The sequence below is a fragment of the Bos taurus genome, chromosome 4, assembly GCF_002263795.3.
Source record: "Bos taurus isolate L1 Dominette 01449 registration number 42190680 breed Hereford chromosome 4, ARS-UCD2.0, whole genome shotgun sequence".
Classification (NCBI taxonomy): Eukaryota; Metazoa; Chordata; class Mammalia; order Artiodactyla; family Bovidae; genus Bos; species Bos taurus.
Genome location: NC_037331.1, coordinates 110349825 through 110366302, shown reverse-complemented (window position 1 = coordinate 110366302; position 16478 = coordinate 110349825). Strand labels below are relative to the sequence as shown.

At 38.9% G+C, this 16478-nt stretch overlaps 1 protein-coding gene across 1 annotated transcript in view; it reads right to left on the bottom strand.

Moving 5' to 3' along the window:
* Nucleotides 1–16478, bottom strand: part of CNTNAP2 (contactin associated protein 2) — a 2325432-nt gene that overhangs the window by 1384716 nt on the left and 924238 nt on the right. The gene's annotated exons all lie outside the window — the stretch shown is intronic.

Genomic DNA, 16478 nt, shown 5'->3' with positions numbered 1-16478 from the left:
AGTTGGCTCCAATAATCTGCAAAATGGGTAACAGTCTGTGTCTGTGTGTGTGTGTGTGTGCGCGCGCACACGTGCTAGTGTTCAGCAGCATCCTACTATTTGCTACCCCATGGAACATGGCCTGCCAGGCTTTTCTTCCCATGGGATTTTTCCAGGCAAAAATACTGGAGTGGGTTGCCATTTCCTTCTCCAGGGGATCTTCCTGACCCATGGATGGAACCTATGTCTCCTGCATTGCAGGTGGATTCTTTATCAGCTGAGTCACCAGGGAAGTCCTAATAGTCTATAAAATATACAATTATATGCTTTGGAAACTGAGATATTCTTCAATAATGATTCCTACTGTATTCTCCTTGGTTTTCCTGAAGCTGTCGTGTTGGCTGAAAAGTTCATTCAGGTTTTTATCATTCATAAGATATTATGGAAAAAAATCCAAATCCAAACTTTTTGGCCATACCAATACATACTACCACTGCCTTTCAACACAGCCGCATCCTCTTCAATTCTTCATTGGACAAAACCATTTGAGCTTTAGATCTTAAATTTCATCACATAAATAGACATCTTATTTGCATCGTGCTGACAACATTTGATCAAGGAAAACAGATCTCTTTTTTCTTTGTAGGTATTTTTCTAGCCAGCTTTTAGTTTTACAAAGAAGCCACAAATTTATTTTATTAAACTGGCTGCATTTTAATATCATTATTGGTTGTTCTGGCTTCAAAAGCAATACCAGTGAGAATCCCTGAATTAATTCCCTGAGTACATATAGATTAATCTAAATATTATCTTAAATAAGATTCAAAAAAAGCCAGCAAACAATTTTAACTTAAGGATCAACTATTTGCTTAACATATATAGCTATAAGCTTCCATGTGGCTCAGATGGTAAGGAATCCATCCTCAATGTGGGAGACCCAGGTTCAATCCCTGAGTTGGGAAGATCCCCTGGAGAAGGGAATGGCAACCCACTCCAGTATTCTTGTCTGGAGAATCCCATAGACAGAGGAACCTGGTGGGCTAGAGTCCATGAGGTCACAGAGTCAGACACGACTGAGTGATTAACACACACACACATATGCTTTACATGACGCTGAGTGGTATATGAATATTAAAAACAACACAGACAGTAAGTAACTTTCTTAGAAATCTGTTTCTGAGACATTTCTAGTCTGATGAAGCCTGAAAAAAGAAAAAAAAAAATATTGGTCTGTGTTCTCCTGTTTTGCCTAATACTTCATTTCTGACACCAGACGTATGGGTTTTCCCACACGCCAGGCCATTCTCTGTGGACACCAGCCAGTGTTCCATACCTTAACTCAATCCTAACACTATCTACCTGGAGGTAGATTCAGATCCCACAGGTGAAGGGCTGAGTTCCTCAAGAGCACCCGCACTTCAGATGCCAATCTCCAGCCCAGTTTGCCACACATGCTTCTGAAAGACCATACATCAGAGGTCCCCATGACCCCCTCCTTAGGTTCAACTGCTTGCTGAGCAGCTCACAGAACACAGGAAAACAGTTTGCAAACTAGCTTACTGGTTTATGCTGAAGGATTCGACCCAGGAACAGATGGAAGAGATGCACAGAGCAAGGTGGGTGAGAAGGGCTGCGGGCCCACTCCAGGTGTACCACCCTCCTAGCACCTCTATTTATTCACCAAGCGTTCTGAACTCCTGAAATTCTAGATTTTTATGGCAGCTACTGTGTGCATTTGTGATGATCAAATCATTGGCCACTGGGGACTGAACTCAATCTTCCGCCCTGCTCTCCTCAGAGGTCAGGATGTGGCTGAAAGTTTCAACTCTCTAATCAAATCACATGGTTGGTTTCATCTTAAGGTTATCAAGGGGATTTTCAAAAATTACCTCATTGACATAAACTCAGGTGTGGGTTGAAAGGAATTTGTTATGAATAACAAAAGACACCCATTTCAGCTTTATCACACTTATCACTTAGGAAATCCCAGGAGTTTCAGAAGCTATGTGGCAGACAGCATGGATAAAGACCAAAAATATATATTTCTCACTATAAATCCTGATATCACAGGCCTAAAATAAAATATTTTTTAAAAAATGTTGCAAAAGGCAGCATTAAAACGAAGTACAGAAGTGTGTGGCATAGCTAGTGATTTCAATAATCCTTGGAATCCTATGAAAACTATGTAATCAGGAGAACTATAGAAAGAGATAGACTTTAACTAGATAGGAGGGCAGAATGATGTTTAGGAGATAGAAAGGGAGAAGGACACAGGAGCGGACTGGGAAAGACTAGAATAAAGAAGGAACTCAGAAGTCAGAAAGAGAAACACCAGTACAACATATTCCATAGATATGGAATTTAGAAAGACAGTAATGACGATGCTATATGCAAGGCAGCAAAAGAGACACAGATGTAAAGAACAGACTTTTAGACTATGTGGGAGAAGGCGAGGGTGGGATGATCTGAGAGAATAGCATTGAAACATGTATATTACCATATGTAAAATAGATGACCAGCACAAGTTCAATGCAGGAAGCAGGGCACTCAAAGCCGGTGTTCTGGGACAATCCAGAAGGATGGCATGGGGAGGGAGGTGGGTGGGGGTTCAGGATGTGGGGACACATGTGCACCTGTGGCTGATTCATGTCGATGTACGGCAAAACACAGAATATTGTAATTACCCTCCAATTAAAATTAATTAATTAATTAAAAATACACACACACAGAAAAGAGGGAACTCAGGTCTAGGGCTGGAGATACCCTGAGTCTAGTACTTGTGGTGAAATTTTGTTCTTTAGGGGTAACTTCTCTAGCCCTCATGTATTTTATTCCTTCTCTCCATGACTGTCCCCCAAAAAGATCTGACTAGCTTATCTAAAAAATCTACTTTAGAACTAAAATTGTGGACTCTGAAAACATAAACTATATTCAGGAATAAGTGATAAGGACATAAATCTGACTGGAAGAAGCGTTCATATTGGAAAATGAATGTTTTAACAAGTTCTGATTGTGGACAGAAGAATTCAGCATGTGTTTCTTTTCTAAATGGTAGAATAAAAGCCATATTTAGAAGATCTTGGATGGTGGGAGATCGAGTTGGGGGCAGAAAGACGAGTCATAGAGTTCAAAGTCAATGCCATGGGGTGGGAAGGGAAAATGTTTCAAAAGAAGAATTAATAACACTTTGAGAGGAGGGAGTAAGAGCAATGATATAAATGAATCTATTCACATATTGGCATTGGCGACAAAAAGAGGGAAGGGGGGATAAAATGGTAGACATCCATCCTTTCCCTCCTGAGCAAACTCTTCTCTTTAAGTAATAGCACCTAGATTTTCTTTACAATGTTACCTAATATTCACTCTTAATCCACCTGATTCAGGAGAGACAGATGCCACACCAAGGCTCAACCTTAGCACTTCTGCTCAAAGTGATATATATTCATATATCCATTCATTCACTCAGGAGATACATGAGAACTTTTTATGCACCAGATACTGTTCAAATCACTGGGGAGATGCAAGTGGACAATACAGCTTCAGCTCACATGGCATTTGCATTATTAAAGTACATAGTATGTCAGTACAAAGTGGGGCAAATAATAAACAATATGCAATGGATATATTTAATATTTACAATAGCCAGGACATGGAAACACTCAAAGTGTTCATTGACAGATGAATGGATAAAGATTTGGTATATGCACACAATGGAATATTACTCAATCATAAAAAAAAAAAAAACAAAAACAAACTGCTGCCATTCATCATAACATGGATGGGCCTAGAGATTATAATACTGAATGAAGTGAGACAGACAAAGACAAATATTACATGATATTGCTTATATATGGAATCTAGAAAAAATGGTACAAGTGAATTTATTTACAAAAGAGAAATAGAGTTGTAGATGTAGAAACAAACTTATGGTTACTGGTATGGGAAGGGTGGTAGGGATAAACTAGGAGATCAGAATTGATATATACACACTGCTGCTGCTGCTGCTGCTGCTAAGTCGCTTCAGTCGTGTCCAACTCTGTGCGACTCCACAGACGACAACCCACCAGGCTCCCCCGTTCCTGGGATTCTCCAGGCAAGAACACTGGAGTGGGTTGCCATTTCCTTCTCCAATGCATGGAAGTATATGTCAAATGGATAACTAGCAAGGATCTACTGTGTAGCACAGGAAACTCTACTCAATATTCTGTAATGACCGACATGGAAAAATAATCTAAAAAAGAGGGGATATATGTATATATACAATTGTATATATATATTGTATATTTTGTATATATACAATTGATTCACTTTGATGTACAGCAAAAACTAACACAGCATTTTAAATCAACTATGCTCTAATAAATTGGTGGCTCAGATGGTAAAGTGTCTGTCTAGAATGTGGGAGACCCGGGTTTGAGCCCTGGGTTGGGAAGATCCCCTAGAAAAGGAAATGGCAATCCATTCCAGTACTATTGCCTGGAAAATCCCATGGACAGAGGAGCGTGGTAGGCTACAGTCTATGGGGTCACAAAGAGTTGGACACAACTGAGCGATTTCATACATACATTAAATACACTGAGTTCTATAATATGTATGTATTGTTGTATATTATAGGTATGGCTCAGTTTTTTGCTTCAGGGATGCTTTTATAATTGAAGGTGTCTGGCACCACTGCCTGGAGAAAGTCTACTGGCACCATTTTTCCGACAGCATTTGCTCACTTCAGGTCTCTGTCACATTTGGTAATTCTTGCAATATTTCAAGCTTTTTCATTATTATTATACCCACTATCATGATGCGTGGTCAATGATCCTTTGATGCCACTAATGCAACTGCTTGGGGATGCCTTGAACCACACCCATATAAGAATGAATTTAATCTATAAACATTCTGTACATTCTGACTTCCCCACTGACCTGCCATTCCTCCATCTCTTTTCCTTTCCTTGGGCCTCCCTATTCCCTGAGACAGAACAATACTGAAATTAGGCCAGCTAATAGCCTGAGAATGGCCTCTAAGTGTTTAAATGAAAGGAGCAGTCAACTGACACAGCACACTTCATGTTGTCTTATCCTAAGAAATTGCCACAGGCACCCCAACCTTCAACAGTCATCATGTTGATCACTCAGCAGCATCAACTTTGATGCAAGATCCTCCACCAGCTAAAAGATCACAATTCCCTAAAGGTTCAGATGAGGGCTAGCATTTTTTAGCAATCAAGTATTTTTAAATTAAGATGTGGCCATTGTTTCTAGACAAATGGTACTATACACTGAGCAGACTATAGTATAGTATAAACATAACTTTCACATTGTTTTATTGTGAAACCAAAAGAAGTCATGTGACTCCCCTGATTGCAATATTTGCTTTATTGAGTATTCTGGAACCAGACACACAATATGTCCCAGGTATTCCTAGAAATATATATGTGTGTGTATAATTATATATATATAGATATAGATATAGTATAAGCAAAAGTAAGAAATGCACACATCTTGCGTATATGCTGCATGTTTTGGGGGCAGGAAGGAAGCCAGAATTTATGGAGCACAGTGAAGAAGCAAGGAGGGCCTGAAGGCCATGACAATGTGGTAAACTTCATATTAATTGGGCCAAAAGAAAATTCACTGGAGAGTTTTCAGTAAAAATGTCACATAATTTAAATGTTAAGATTGGGGCCACTAAAATGGGATTCCCAGGTGGCACTAGTAGTAAAAAGCCTGCCCATCAATGAAGGAGACTTAAAGACACAGGATTGATTCCTGGGTTGGGAAGATCCCTTGGAGGAGGGCATGGAAACCCACTCCAGTATTCTTGCCTGGAGAATCCAATGGACAGAGGAGCCTGGCGGACTACAGTCCATGGGGTCGCCAAGAGTCAGACAAAACTGAAGCAACTTAGCACACACACATACCACTAAAATACAGTTCCCCAAATAAAGCAAAGTTCCTAGTATAACAGTAGAAGATGCCATAGCATATTATAAAATACAGGAGAGTGGTGGATGGGATACACTGGTTACATGTGCTCTGGAGGAGTGAAGGTGTTAGGGAGAAGGTAGGAATGATGCTGTGGAAGTGAATGCTGGAGAGGAGCAACAGGACACGTCTTCAATCCTGGACCCCAAATGCACAACACATGAGGAGAAAGCAAAGCAAAATACAGAACTACTAGGAATGGAAGGTCTCCATCCACTGAGCTCCCATTGGCCACTCTGGTTATCATAGAAAGGGATGGACATCAGAGGAAGATAAAGTAGGCCCATCTGTGATGATGTCATTTCAGCATCTAAATTCAGAGCCTGCAGAAGTAAATCTACAAGATTTTTGATGATCTGACCTGTGTCCTCCCTGGTTTGTGTTTGTATTTTTTTTTTAAAGCAACAAAGAATACTGACTAATACAAAGATATTTGAAGGGAAAGATAATTAGTGAAGATTTAAATATATTGTCTTTGAGATGTCTCCATGAGACTGAAAGGTCACACAGAAAATGAGATGTTCAGCATAGCTTTTCAGAAAGGGTAACATTTATTATTTATGAACAAATGCATGGCATATGGTATTTTCTTCAGAATCACAGCATCAGTAGACTGTGTTTTTTACACTTCTTTTCATTTCCAAGCATACTGAGACTTAAGACATTATCCTAAATTGAAGTTGAAAATATTTCAGAGGAATGATGTAGGCGTTATTGATTGTTGTCTTGAACATAAAGGTGTAAATACATGTGAAATGTCTGTTCTATAACAGTATTCAGAAAAGTTAAGAAATTTAGAAGGAGGTGTAGTCACTGATTTAACAAAACAACATCCAATATTTATATATTACTTTCTTATTTAAAGCTTTCTAGTACACACGGCATGGTTTGTGCCTTATAGGAAATCCTAACTTTGGGAGGGATCTTATTTTTTTCAAACCAATAAATTCAGGCTATGAGAAAGTAGAGCACTTAACTGATGCTGAACAGCTAGTCTGGGCAAACCAGGGCAAAGTAAGAAGTCCGTCCACTCCCACAATGACTTTTGCTTGAGAATCAAGTTTTCGGCAAGGAATAAAGATTTTTCTATTTAGGCACAACACATTTTTTTTTATATTTGATGTTACCTATTTGAATATCAAAGTTTGGTAGATAATTTTCATCAGATGTACATTTTGGGCATACACTTGCTTTCTGGCTCATTTATCAGGTAGCCTATTTGGCCTGTATGCCTTAGTTTTCTCGACATTTTTATGTACACTAATTTTGACAATATTAATATTTTCTTTTCTCAGAAGTTTTCTAAAAAGATAGTCCTACTGTAATATTAGCCAGTTTCCCTGCAAATCTTAATATAAGTAATTAAAAAGCTGGAATGACACTACTTATGATAAAAAGAAAGGGTAGTCTGCTATAATGCTGTATTTTTAAAGTAGTAATGACTACTTTGTCATAGGGCTTGAAAAGGAACTTATTTTTTCAAATAATTTGGTTCTTACAATTCTTGTACTTTTCACATGGATTAAAAAAAGGAACAGAAAAACAAACTAAGATATACAGCTGATTTTTACTAACCTCTACAATTTTAAAAAATGCATCGAAAATTGAAAAATTAAAATGAATTTGAACATTTCTTGAATAGAACACTATCCTTTAAAATTCAACCTTCATTTAGATAAATGCCACACAATAATATATGGTTCGTGGATACATGAGAGAGTCAGACAAAGTCATCACTGTAAGACTGACAAATCAATTTACATAAGCTTGTAAATTATATGTCACTGCTATTAAATCTCCTGACATGGCTGTGATTTGTATATATGCTTAGAAGGATTTATTTTTTATTTTTACTAACATAGAATTTCTGTAACTCACAAATCATCATGCTTAGTAAAATAATAAAATAAGGCTAAACCTATGGTGATTCTTTTATTACTGTCCTAAAAACTATTAAAATATGCAGCAAAGAAGGCTAATACCTAAAACAGCCTGATTATATTCTTTGCAGCCAAAGATGGAGAAGCTCTATACAGTCATCAAAAACAAGACTGGGAGCTAACTATGGCTCAGACTGCTGCTGCTGCTGCTAAGTCGCTTCAGTCATGTCCGACTCTGTGCGACCCCATAGACGGCAGCCCACCAGGCTCCGCCATCCCTGGGATTCTCCAGGCAAGAACGCTGGAGTGGGTTGCCATTTCCTCCTCCAATGCATGAAAGTGATGGCTCAGACTATGAGCTCCTTATTTCAAAATTCAGACTTGAATTGAAGAAAGAAAGGAAAAACATTAGACCATTCAGGTATGACCTAAATCAAATCCCTTAAGATTATACAGTGGAGGTGACAAATAGATTCAAGGGATTAGATCTGGTAGCTGAGTGCTTGAGAACTATGGATTGAGGTTTATAACAAAGTACAGAGGGCAGAAACCAAAACCATCCCGATGGAAAAGAAATTCAAGAAGGAAAAATGGTTGTCTGAGGCGGCCTTACAAATAGCTGAAAGAAGAAGAGAAGTGAAAGGCAAGGGAGAAAGGGAAAGATATACCCAACTGAATGCAAAGTTCCAGAGGACAGAAAGAAGAGACAAGAAAGCCTGCCTCAGTGATCAATGCAAAGAAATAGAGGAAAACAATAGAATGGGAAAGAGTAGAGATCTCTTCAAGAAAATTAGGAAGGGAAAATACCAAGGGAACATTCATGCAAAGATGGGCTCAATAAAGGACAGAAATGGCAAGGACCTAACAGAAGCAGAAGATATTAAGAAGAGGGGGCAAGAATACACAGAAGAACTACACAAAAAAGATCTTCATGACCCAGATAACCACAATTATGTGATCACCAACCTAGAGCCAAACATCCTGGAATGTGAAGTCAAGGATGCACTTAAAGAAGTCAGTGTGGGCCTTAGGAAACATTTTTAGAACAAAGCTAGTGGAGGTGATGGAATTCCAGCTGAGCTATTTCAAATTCTAAAAGATGGTGCTGTTAAAGTTCTGCACTCAGTATGCCAGCAAATTTGGAAAACTCAGCAGTGGACACAGGACTGGAAAAGGTCAGTATTCATTCCAATCCCAAAGAAAGGCAATGCCAAAGAATGCTCAAAGTATCACACCATTGCACTCATTGACATCCCAGCAAAGTAATGCTCAAAATCCTTCAAGCTAGGCTTCAACAGGGCATGAACCGAGAACTTCCAGATGTACAAACTGGATTTAGAAAAGGCAGAAGAACCAGAGATCAAATTGCCAACATCCATCAGATCACTGAAAATGCAAAAGAATTCCAGAAAAACATCTACTTCTGCTTCATTGACTATGCTAAAGCCTTTGACTGTGTGGATCACAATAAACTCTGGAAAATTCTTCAAGAGATGGGAATACCAGACTACCTTACTTGCCTCCTGAGAAACCTGATTACAGGTCAAGAAGCAACAGAGAGAACTGGACATGGAACAACAGACTGGTTCCTAATTGGGAAAGGAGTACATCAAGGCTGTATATTGTCACCCTGCTTATTTAACTTATATGCAGAATACATCATGTAAAATGCTGGTCTGGATGAATCACAAGCTGGAATCAAGATTGCCAGGAGAAATATCAACAGTCTCAGACATGCAAATGACACCATTCTAAAGGCAGAAAGCAAAGAGGAATTAAGGAGCCTCTTGATGAAGGTGCAAGAGGAAAGTGAAAAAGCTGGCTTAAAACTCATAACTCAAAAAACTAATATTATGGTATCCAGTCCCATCAATTCATGACAAATAGATAAGGAAAAAGTGGAAACAGTGACAGATTTTATCTTGGAGGGCTTCAGAATCACTGCAGATGGTATCTGCAGCCACAGTATTAAAAGACACTTACTCCTTGGAAGAAAAGCTATGACAAACCAACACAGCGTATTAAAAAGTAGAGACATCACTTTGCTGACAGAGGTCTGTTTAGTTTTTCCAGTAGTGGTTTTTCTAGTAGTCATGTACAGATGTGACATTTGGACCATAAAGAAGGCTGAGAGACAAAAATTTGATGCCTTCAAACTGTGGTGCTGGAGAAGACTCTTGAAGCATCCCTTCAGCTGCAAGAAGATTAAACACGTTAATCCTAAAGGAAATAAACCCTGAAAGTTCATTGGAAGAACTGATGCTGAAGCTGAATCTCTAATACTTTGACCACCTGATGCAAAGAGCTGACTCATGGAAAAGATCCTGATACTGGGAAGGATTGAAGGCAGGAGGAGAAGTATGTGACAGAGGATGAGATGGTTGGATGACACCACCGACTCAATAGACATGAGTTGGGACAAATTGGGAGATGGTGAAGGACAGGGAAGCATAGACACACAAACACAGCACTAAGTCATGTCCGACTCTTTGTGACCCCATGGACTGTAGCCTGCCATGCTCTGTCCATGGGATTCTCCAGGCAAGAATCCTGGAGTGGGTTGCCATTTCCTTCTTCAGGGGAACTTACTGACCCAGGGATCAAACCCAGGTCTTCTGCACTGCAGGCAGATGCTTTACCAACCCATCTGCTATTGGGCTGGTGTGTAAATGAATGAGTAGTAGTACTTGAGGTCAGAGCAGAGGGGAGTTTAGGATCTCCTGGGTCACACAGAGAAGCATGGTACGATGCAATTGATGGGGTTTTAGAGAGTCAGACACAATTTATGACTGAATAATGAACAACAGCAAAGAACTTTTTAAAAAGTAGTGAGTTGTTCAGGATGCTAATTGTAGAATAATCTAAACATGACTGAAGTTTTAATAACTAAGATTTCCCACCATGTGCACTAAATATTTCTTCTAGTTCATACAATAGTTTCATTGATGTAAGAGAAAGGGTAGAGGCAACCTTTTTCACTCTAAAGTACCAAATAGTAAATATTTTAGGTTTAGCAGGGTACAGACCTCTCAGTCCCAGATCCTTCTTTATCTTTTTTAGTTTTAGTTTTACATTTGAAAAAATGTAAAAGCCTTCTTAGTTCCCTGACTTTAAAAGAACAGGGAGAGAACTGACTTAGCCAAGGGGCTAGAGTTTGCCAACCCCTGGTCTGACGCTCTTTCATATTAACAGATATTTCCCCAGATAGGGAGCCAAATCTAAAATCATCGGAAGACTTTTCAGCCACTTAGCATTTAAAAACCAACAAACTTCAGAAAAGCATTTTGTCAATCCTTGAAGCATATAATTTATCAGAGTGAAAGAAAATATATAAGGATTTAGAATATGCTCCCTTCAAATTTTTTATTATGGGGTTTGAAGTGCAACTTAGAAAGTATTTTATGAGAGAATACATACATTTAGCCCTCACTAAAACCTCACCTTTTAGAAACCTAAAATAAGCGATCATGGGCTCCTGCAGTGAACGAATGAAAAGGTATAGATACATCTCAGTGCAAAGGTTTTGCTTAAGACTGAAAAATGTGTCTAAAACACCCAGCTCTCGTGCAAGCAAACCTAGGAAGAACTTTTATTACTACTAACAAGTCGCATACACGGCACATTATGTGAGAAAAACAACAATACATAAATACTTCCTAAAGTGAGATATTGTTGTTTTCTTAAGACAGATAATGTCTCCGCTGCCATAAAAACATATATTGATGAATCCTTAGGTTGATGTCGTAAACCTGTGATCACCATGATCACTTTTAAGTGAAATTTTATTTCTTGCTGGATTTTGAGCTTTATTGTCCCCATGCCATCAATTCATATCAAAAGGTAGAAATAGATTTTCCACTTTGCAATCTTGATGGGAGTCTCGAAGCCTAAGTTACACTCCTTGCTGAGGCAGAAAGAAAAGAAGTGCCTTCATAAAGTATTGCATCTGTTACAGCCTCACTCTGGCCTCTTCACCTGAATGCTCTTGCCGTCATCTTGATCAGGCTGTACTACCAATCCTGCAGAACTCAGCTTACATAGCACTTTCTGACAGTCAGTACAATACATCCTCTGATCTTCAATTACCCGCCATTCTGCAGGGTGCCTCATAATATACTATGCTTTTCATTCCCTTCACTCAATTGTAATAACTTCATTATGCCTGTGATTATACCCCTCATCACTGCTTCAGAAGTGAGTCTGCACTGAAGCTTGTGATCAAGCCTCTGGTTCACCACTATTTTCTGATGCCCCAGTACAGTGTCTGGTATTCAGTAAGCATCAGTTTACTGCCTAAATGAATAAATAAAATGTGAATTTTACATTTCATAGCTCTTGTTATTTCTGGCCGTACCAAAAACTAGTTCAAAAGCTATTTATAGTTAATAAGCCATAGGTTAGACAATATCCTACAGGAATTAGCTTGCTAGTCTGATTCAACAGGACAGTAGGCTAATAAATAAAGTTTTCCCAGAGGTGTTGGGATGTCCTTATCAGTATGCAAAGAGGCTGGGAATTCCAGAGATGATGAGGGGAAATGAAATGGTCATGCAAAAATCATATCAAAATCAAGGGAAAGATGCTAGGAACAATGTGAAAATTAACACACACACACACAAACCCATCCATCAGATCTATGTTCACTTTGGTAATGGACTTGAACTCTGCTAAAAGCACACTCTATGCCATTGCTAAACCACAGCAAACATATTGGGGAGAAAATGCTGCAACATTCTGCTGTAGAAGCAGCAGTGCTCTCTGGACACTTCTGCTCCTGACAAATATTTCCCGTGATTTTCATTATGCCAAAGTTATGAAGATTTTTAAATTATTTTATTAGAGGAACTCTTCAATTTAAGATTCCTGCAGAGGATCTTCCTGACCCAAGGATTGAACCAGTGTCTCTTATGTCTCTTGCCTTGGCAGGTGGTGTCTTAACCACTAATGCCAGCTGGGAAGCCTGCTTTTATATGTATCCCTAGCTTATTTCTTTTTATTGGTGAGTACTATTTCATTGTATAATTATATCACCATTGCTTATCCACTTTTCTGTTGACAGACTCAGTGATGTTTTCAATTGATTTATGAATGAAATTGTTTGAAGTATTTGTGCAAATGTCTAGTAGAAGAATTTCTGAGCCAGAGAATGGATGAGTGCTTTAAAATTTTTAAAGAAAATGCCAGATAGTGATTATCTTAAATTTCAGAGAAATCTGTGTATTCTCTACAACTTAAATTCATTAGTTTGTGTATTTACATTCTACTTCGCTCTAAACTTCTGTATATATTTTTCATCATCGTAAATGTCGAATTATAAGAAAGGGTGAAACTGATAAGATAATGCTATCAACTGTCTTTTTCTCCAGCATTTGAAATAAATATATATACAAAGTCAAAAATACAAAAGGAATGCTGTCAAGCTTGACTGCATTAAAGTACCACACAGCTGATGGAGTCAGGGGATGGAAAAGTTTAAGAGAATGGAGAAGGAAGAATATGATGAAAAGATTCATGTTTTTTAAGTAAAGAGTCAAAAGACATTAGCAAAATTTGATAGAATGGCAAACCGACTTGTGAGTATATCATTACATGTAACAAAATTAACCCCCAAAGAATTTTAAACGTTTGAGAAAATGTTGATATAATTGCTAAAAACAGGCCAGATATGGGGAAAAACAGGCTAACTAACAAAAGTTCATCTGTCAAGAATTAGTAATCAGTAATTTCAAACTTGATAAATGAACAACCTGCTATATAAGGTATTAGAAGAATGGAGACAGGGATGGGGAGATACTGGGAAAGAAACTTTTGCTTTTTACATTTAATTCTTCATGTACTACTTGATTAAAACTGTTTCTTTATGTACTACTTTGATAAAAATAAACCACAAAACATTTTTTTTGGAGGGTTGTGTCTAAAACGTTGGCTTTAAGATTCATGGCAAAGTATACAGATGGAGACATCTTCAGTAGTGAGACCCATCTTGTCTGTAAAAATAAAATCTAACCAGCTGCTTGACAAAACAGAAGACTCCTGGTACTGAGCCCAGAAAGAGATTTCTCAAATGAGCCCAATGTAAAAGGAACCACGCTGCACAATGAACAAAGTGTTCAACAGCATCTGTATAAGAAGATAGCAACAACCTTCACAGGGAGCTTCTTAAAGTTTCTAAATGCTGAAACACAATTTTACAATGGTAATCAAAACTGCCAATGCAAGTTATTTAGTTCTCTGCTGGCTGGCTTACTCTAGAAACAGTTCAGAGTATATGGAGGAATCAATGGATCGCACTGCCTTCAGCTGATCCTTCATAAACTTTGTTTTTGTCAAGAATTTGCTGTTTCAGTGGCTATGAATTTGAGAATACACATGGCAGTACCCAGAATACATCTGGTTCCAAATGTGGAACCAAATGGATTCATCAGCATAAAATCAACAAAACGAGTTTTATTTAGGGGGATGGTCAGTATTAGCAAAGTAAGTTACCATCTTCAAAATGTGTCTCTCCCCTGGCAGCTAAGTAGTAAAGAATTCGCCTGCCAATGCAGGAGACATGGGTTTGATTCCCTGGTCTGGGAAGATCCCACATGTCACGAGGCAGCTAAGCTTGTGCACAACTACTGAGCCTGTGCTCTAAAGCTCAGGAACCACGACTGCTGAGTCCCTGTCTAGACCCGTGCTCCACAGCAAGAGCCATCACAATGAGAAGCCCCAGCTCATGGCAACTAGAAAAGGTCCACACGGCAATGAAAACTCTGCACAGCCAAAACTAATTAATTAAATAAATACAAGTATTTTTTTAAATGTGAAATTCTTCATTTGGATAGCTTCATGCCATGAAATACTAACAGTTTTGACACTAAATGTATCTCAATTTGCCCATTAATAATGACTTTATTCTTTCTCAATTTATACTCTATACCAAGATTAATACCTGGTAATGTTTCTTTGAGATACAGTGAAAGAGCCAAAATCACGAACACTTCCTGGGTTTTACAGAAGTTCCTATTTTATCCAAAATACTTGACTCTTACCTTTTATAGGGAAAACAAGAACAGTGTTTTTACATTATATCCCTCCATTTTTACTGGTCTAAGCTTTCTGCTTCCTTCCTTTACAAAATTTCTCAACTAAATGGTCTGGGCTCTGCATGTCCCTTTTCCCTATGATCTGGTTGCTGCTGCTGCTGCTAAGTCACTTCAGTCGTGTCCGACCCTGTGCAACCCCACAGACGACAGCCCATCCAGGCTCCCCCGTCCCTGGATTCTCCAGGCAAGAACACTGGAGTGGGTTGCCATTTCCTTCTCCAATGCATGGAAGTGAAAAGTAAAAGAGAAGTCGCTCAGTCCTGTCCAACCCTCAGCGACCCCATGGACTGCAGCCTACCAGGCTCCTCCACCCATGGGATTTTCCAGGCAAGAGTACTGGAGTGGGGTGCCATTGCCTTCTCTGATGATCTAGTTAAGTTTCATCAATTTGTCAATCGCTATCTTTTCTTTTGAAACAGAAATCAGAAAGACCACTAATGATGACCAGGTAAATTTTTTCATGGTTTTTCAATTTATCTTCAGCATCCTTCATAGTTAGTCATCTTCTCTTTTTCAGGGCCATTTCTATTTTGCACATTTGATCTCAGATTACTTCTCCATCTTCCTCAGATATTTCTAGTTTCTCTGTGGATTATTAAAGATCCCGCGTTTTCCTCACCCTCCCATAAGTGAGATCACCCTCTTTCTTGCCTTTTTTCTTACATTCTGTGAGGATAGCTTGCTGTCAGTCTATTTCTTCCACTACCTGGATTTATTCTCTAACCTCCTGGGAGCCTGAGTAATGGTGAGGCTAGCTCTTACAGACTGGATTGAGCAGGTTCCCTTACTCTCTCCTCATGTGTGTGCTCAGTCGTGTCCAACTCTTTGCAACCCCATGGACTGTAGCCTTCCAGGCTCTTCCATCCATGGGATTTTCCAAACAAAAATACTGAAGTGGATTGCCATTTCCTTCTCCAGGAGATCTTCCCAACTCAGGGATCGAACCTGGGTCTCGCACATTGCAAGAAGACTTTACCGTCTTACTCTCTGGCACCTGATTATATTCCACTAATAGGTCACATCAGCAAACCATCAACTCCTCTCAGGAGCCAGTCTTACAAGGGCCCAGCTCTCACTGGTCTTGATAATGTTGTTTCTTCCATTTGGTCTGCAAGTCCGAAGAATGGTAATGGCTTCCCAAGGCTTATAATCTGTGAGTTTCTCATCTGCCCTTCTTCACTCCTTTTTAAACCTGGTCACACTTAACTGTGAAAGGCCCCAACTTCCTGGGTTGGGAAGATCCCCTGGAGAAGGGAAAGGCTACCCACTCCAGTATTCTGGCCTGGAGAATCCCATGAACTACAGTCTGTGGGGTTGCAAAGAGTCGGACACAACAGACTAACTTTCACTTTCATATTTAACTGTCCCTCCACTAAATTCTGTTTAGGTAAATCCTTTGGAATGATCCATCAGATTCTGATCAAAACACTGACTAGTAATGAGTACAAAATTCCTATTTAATTATAATCTCTCAATAACAATATTTCCAAGTCCTTAGAGTATATCCAGTTGAAAAGATATCTAGAATTCTACTTTGCCAATATCCCATTCTT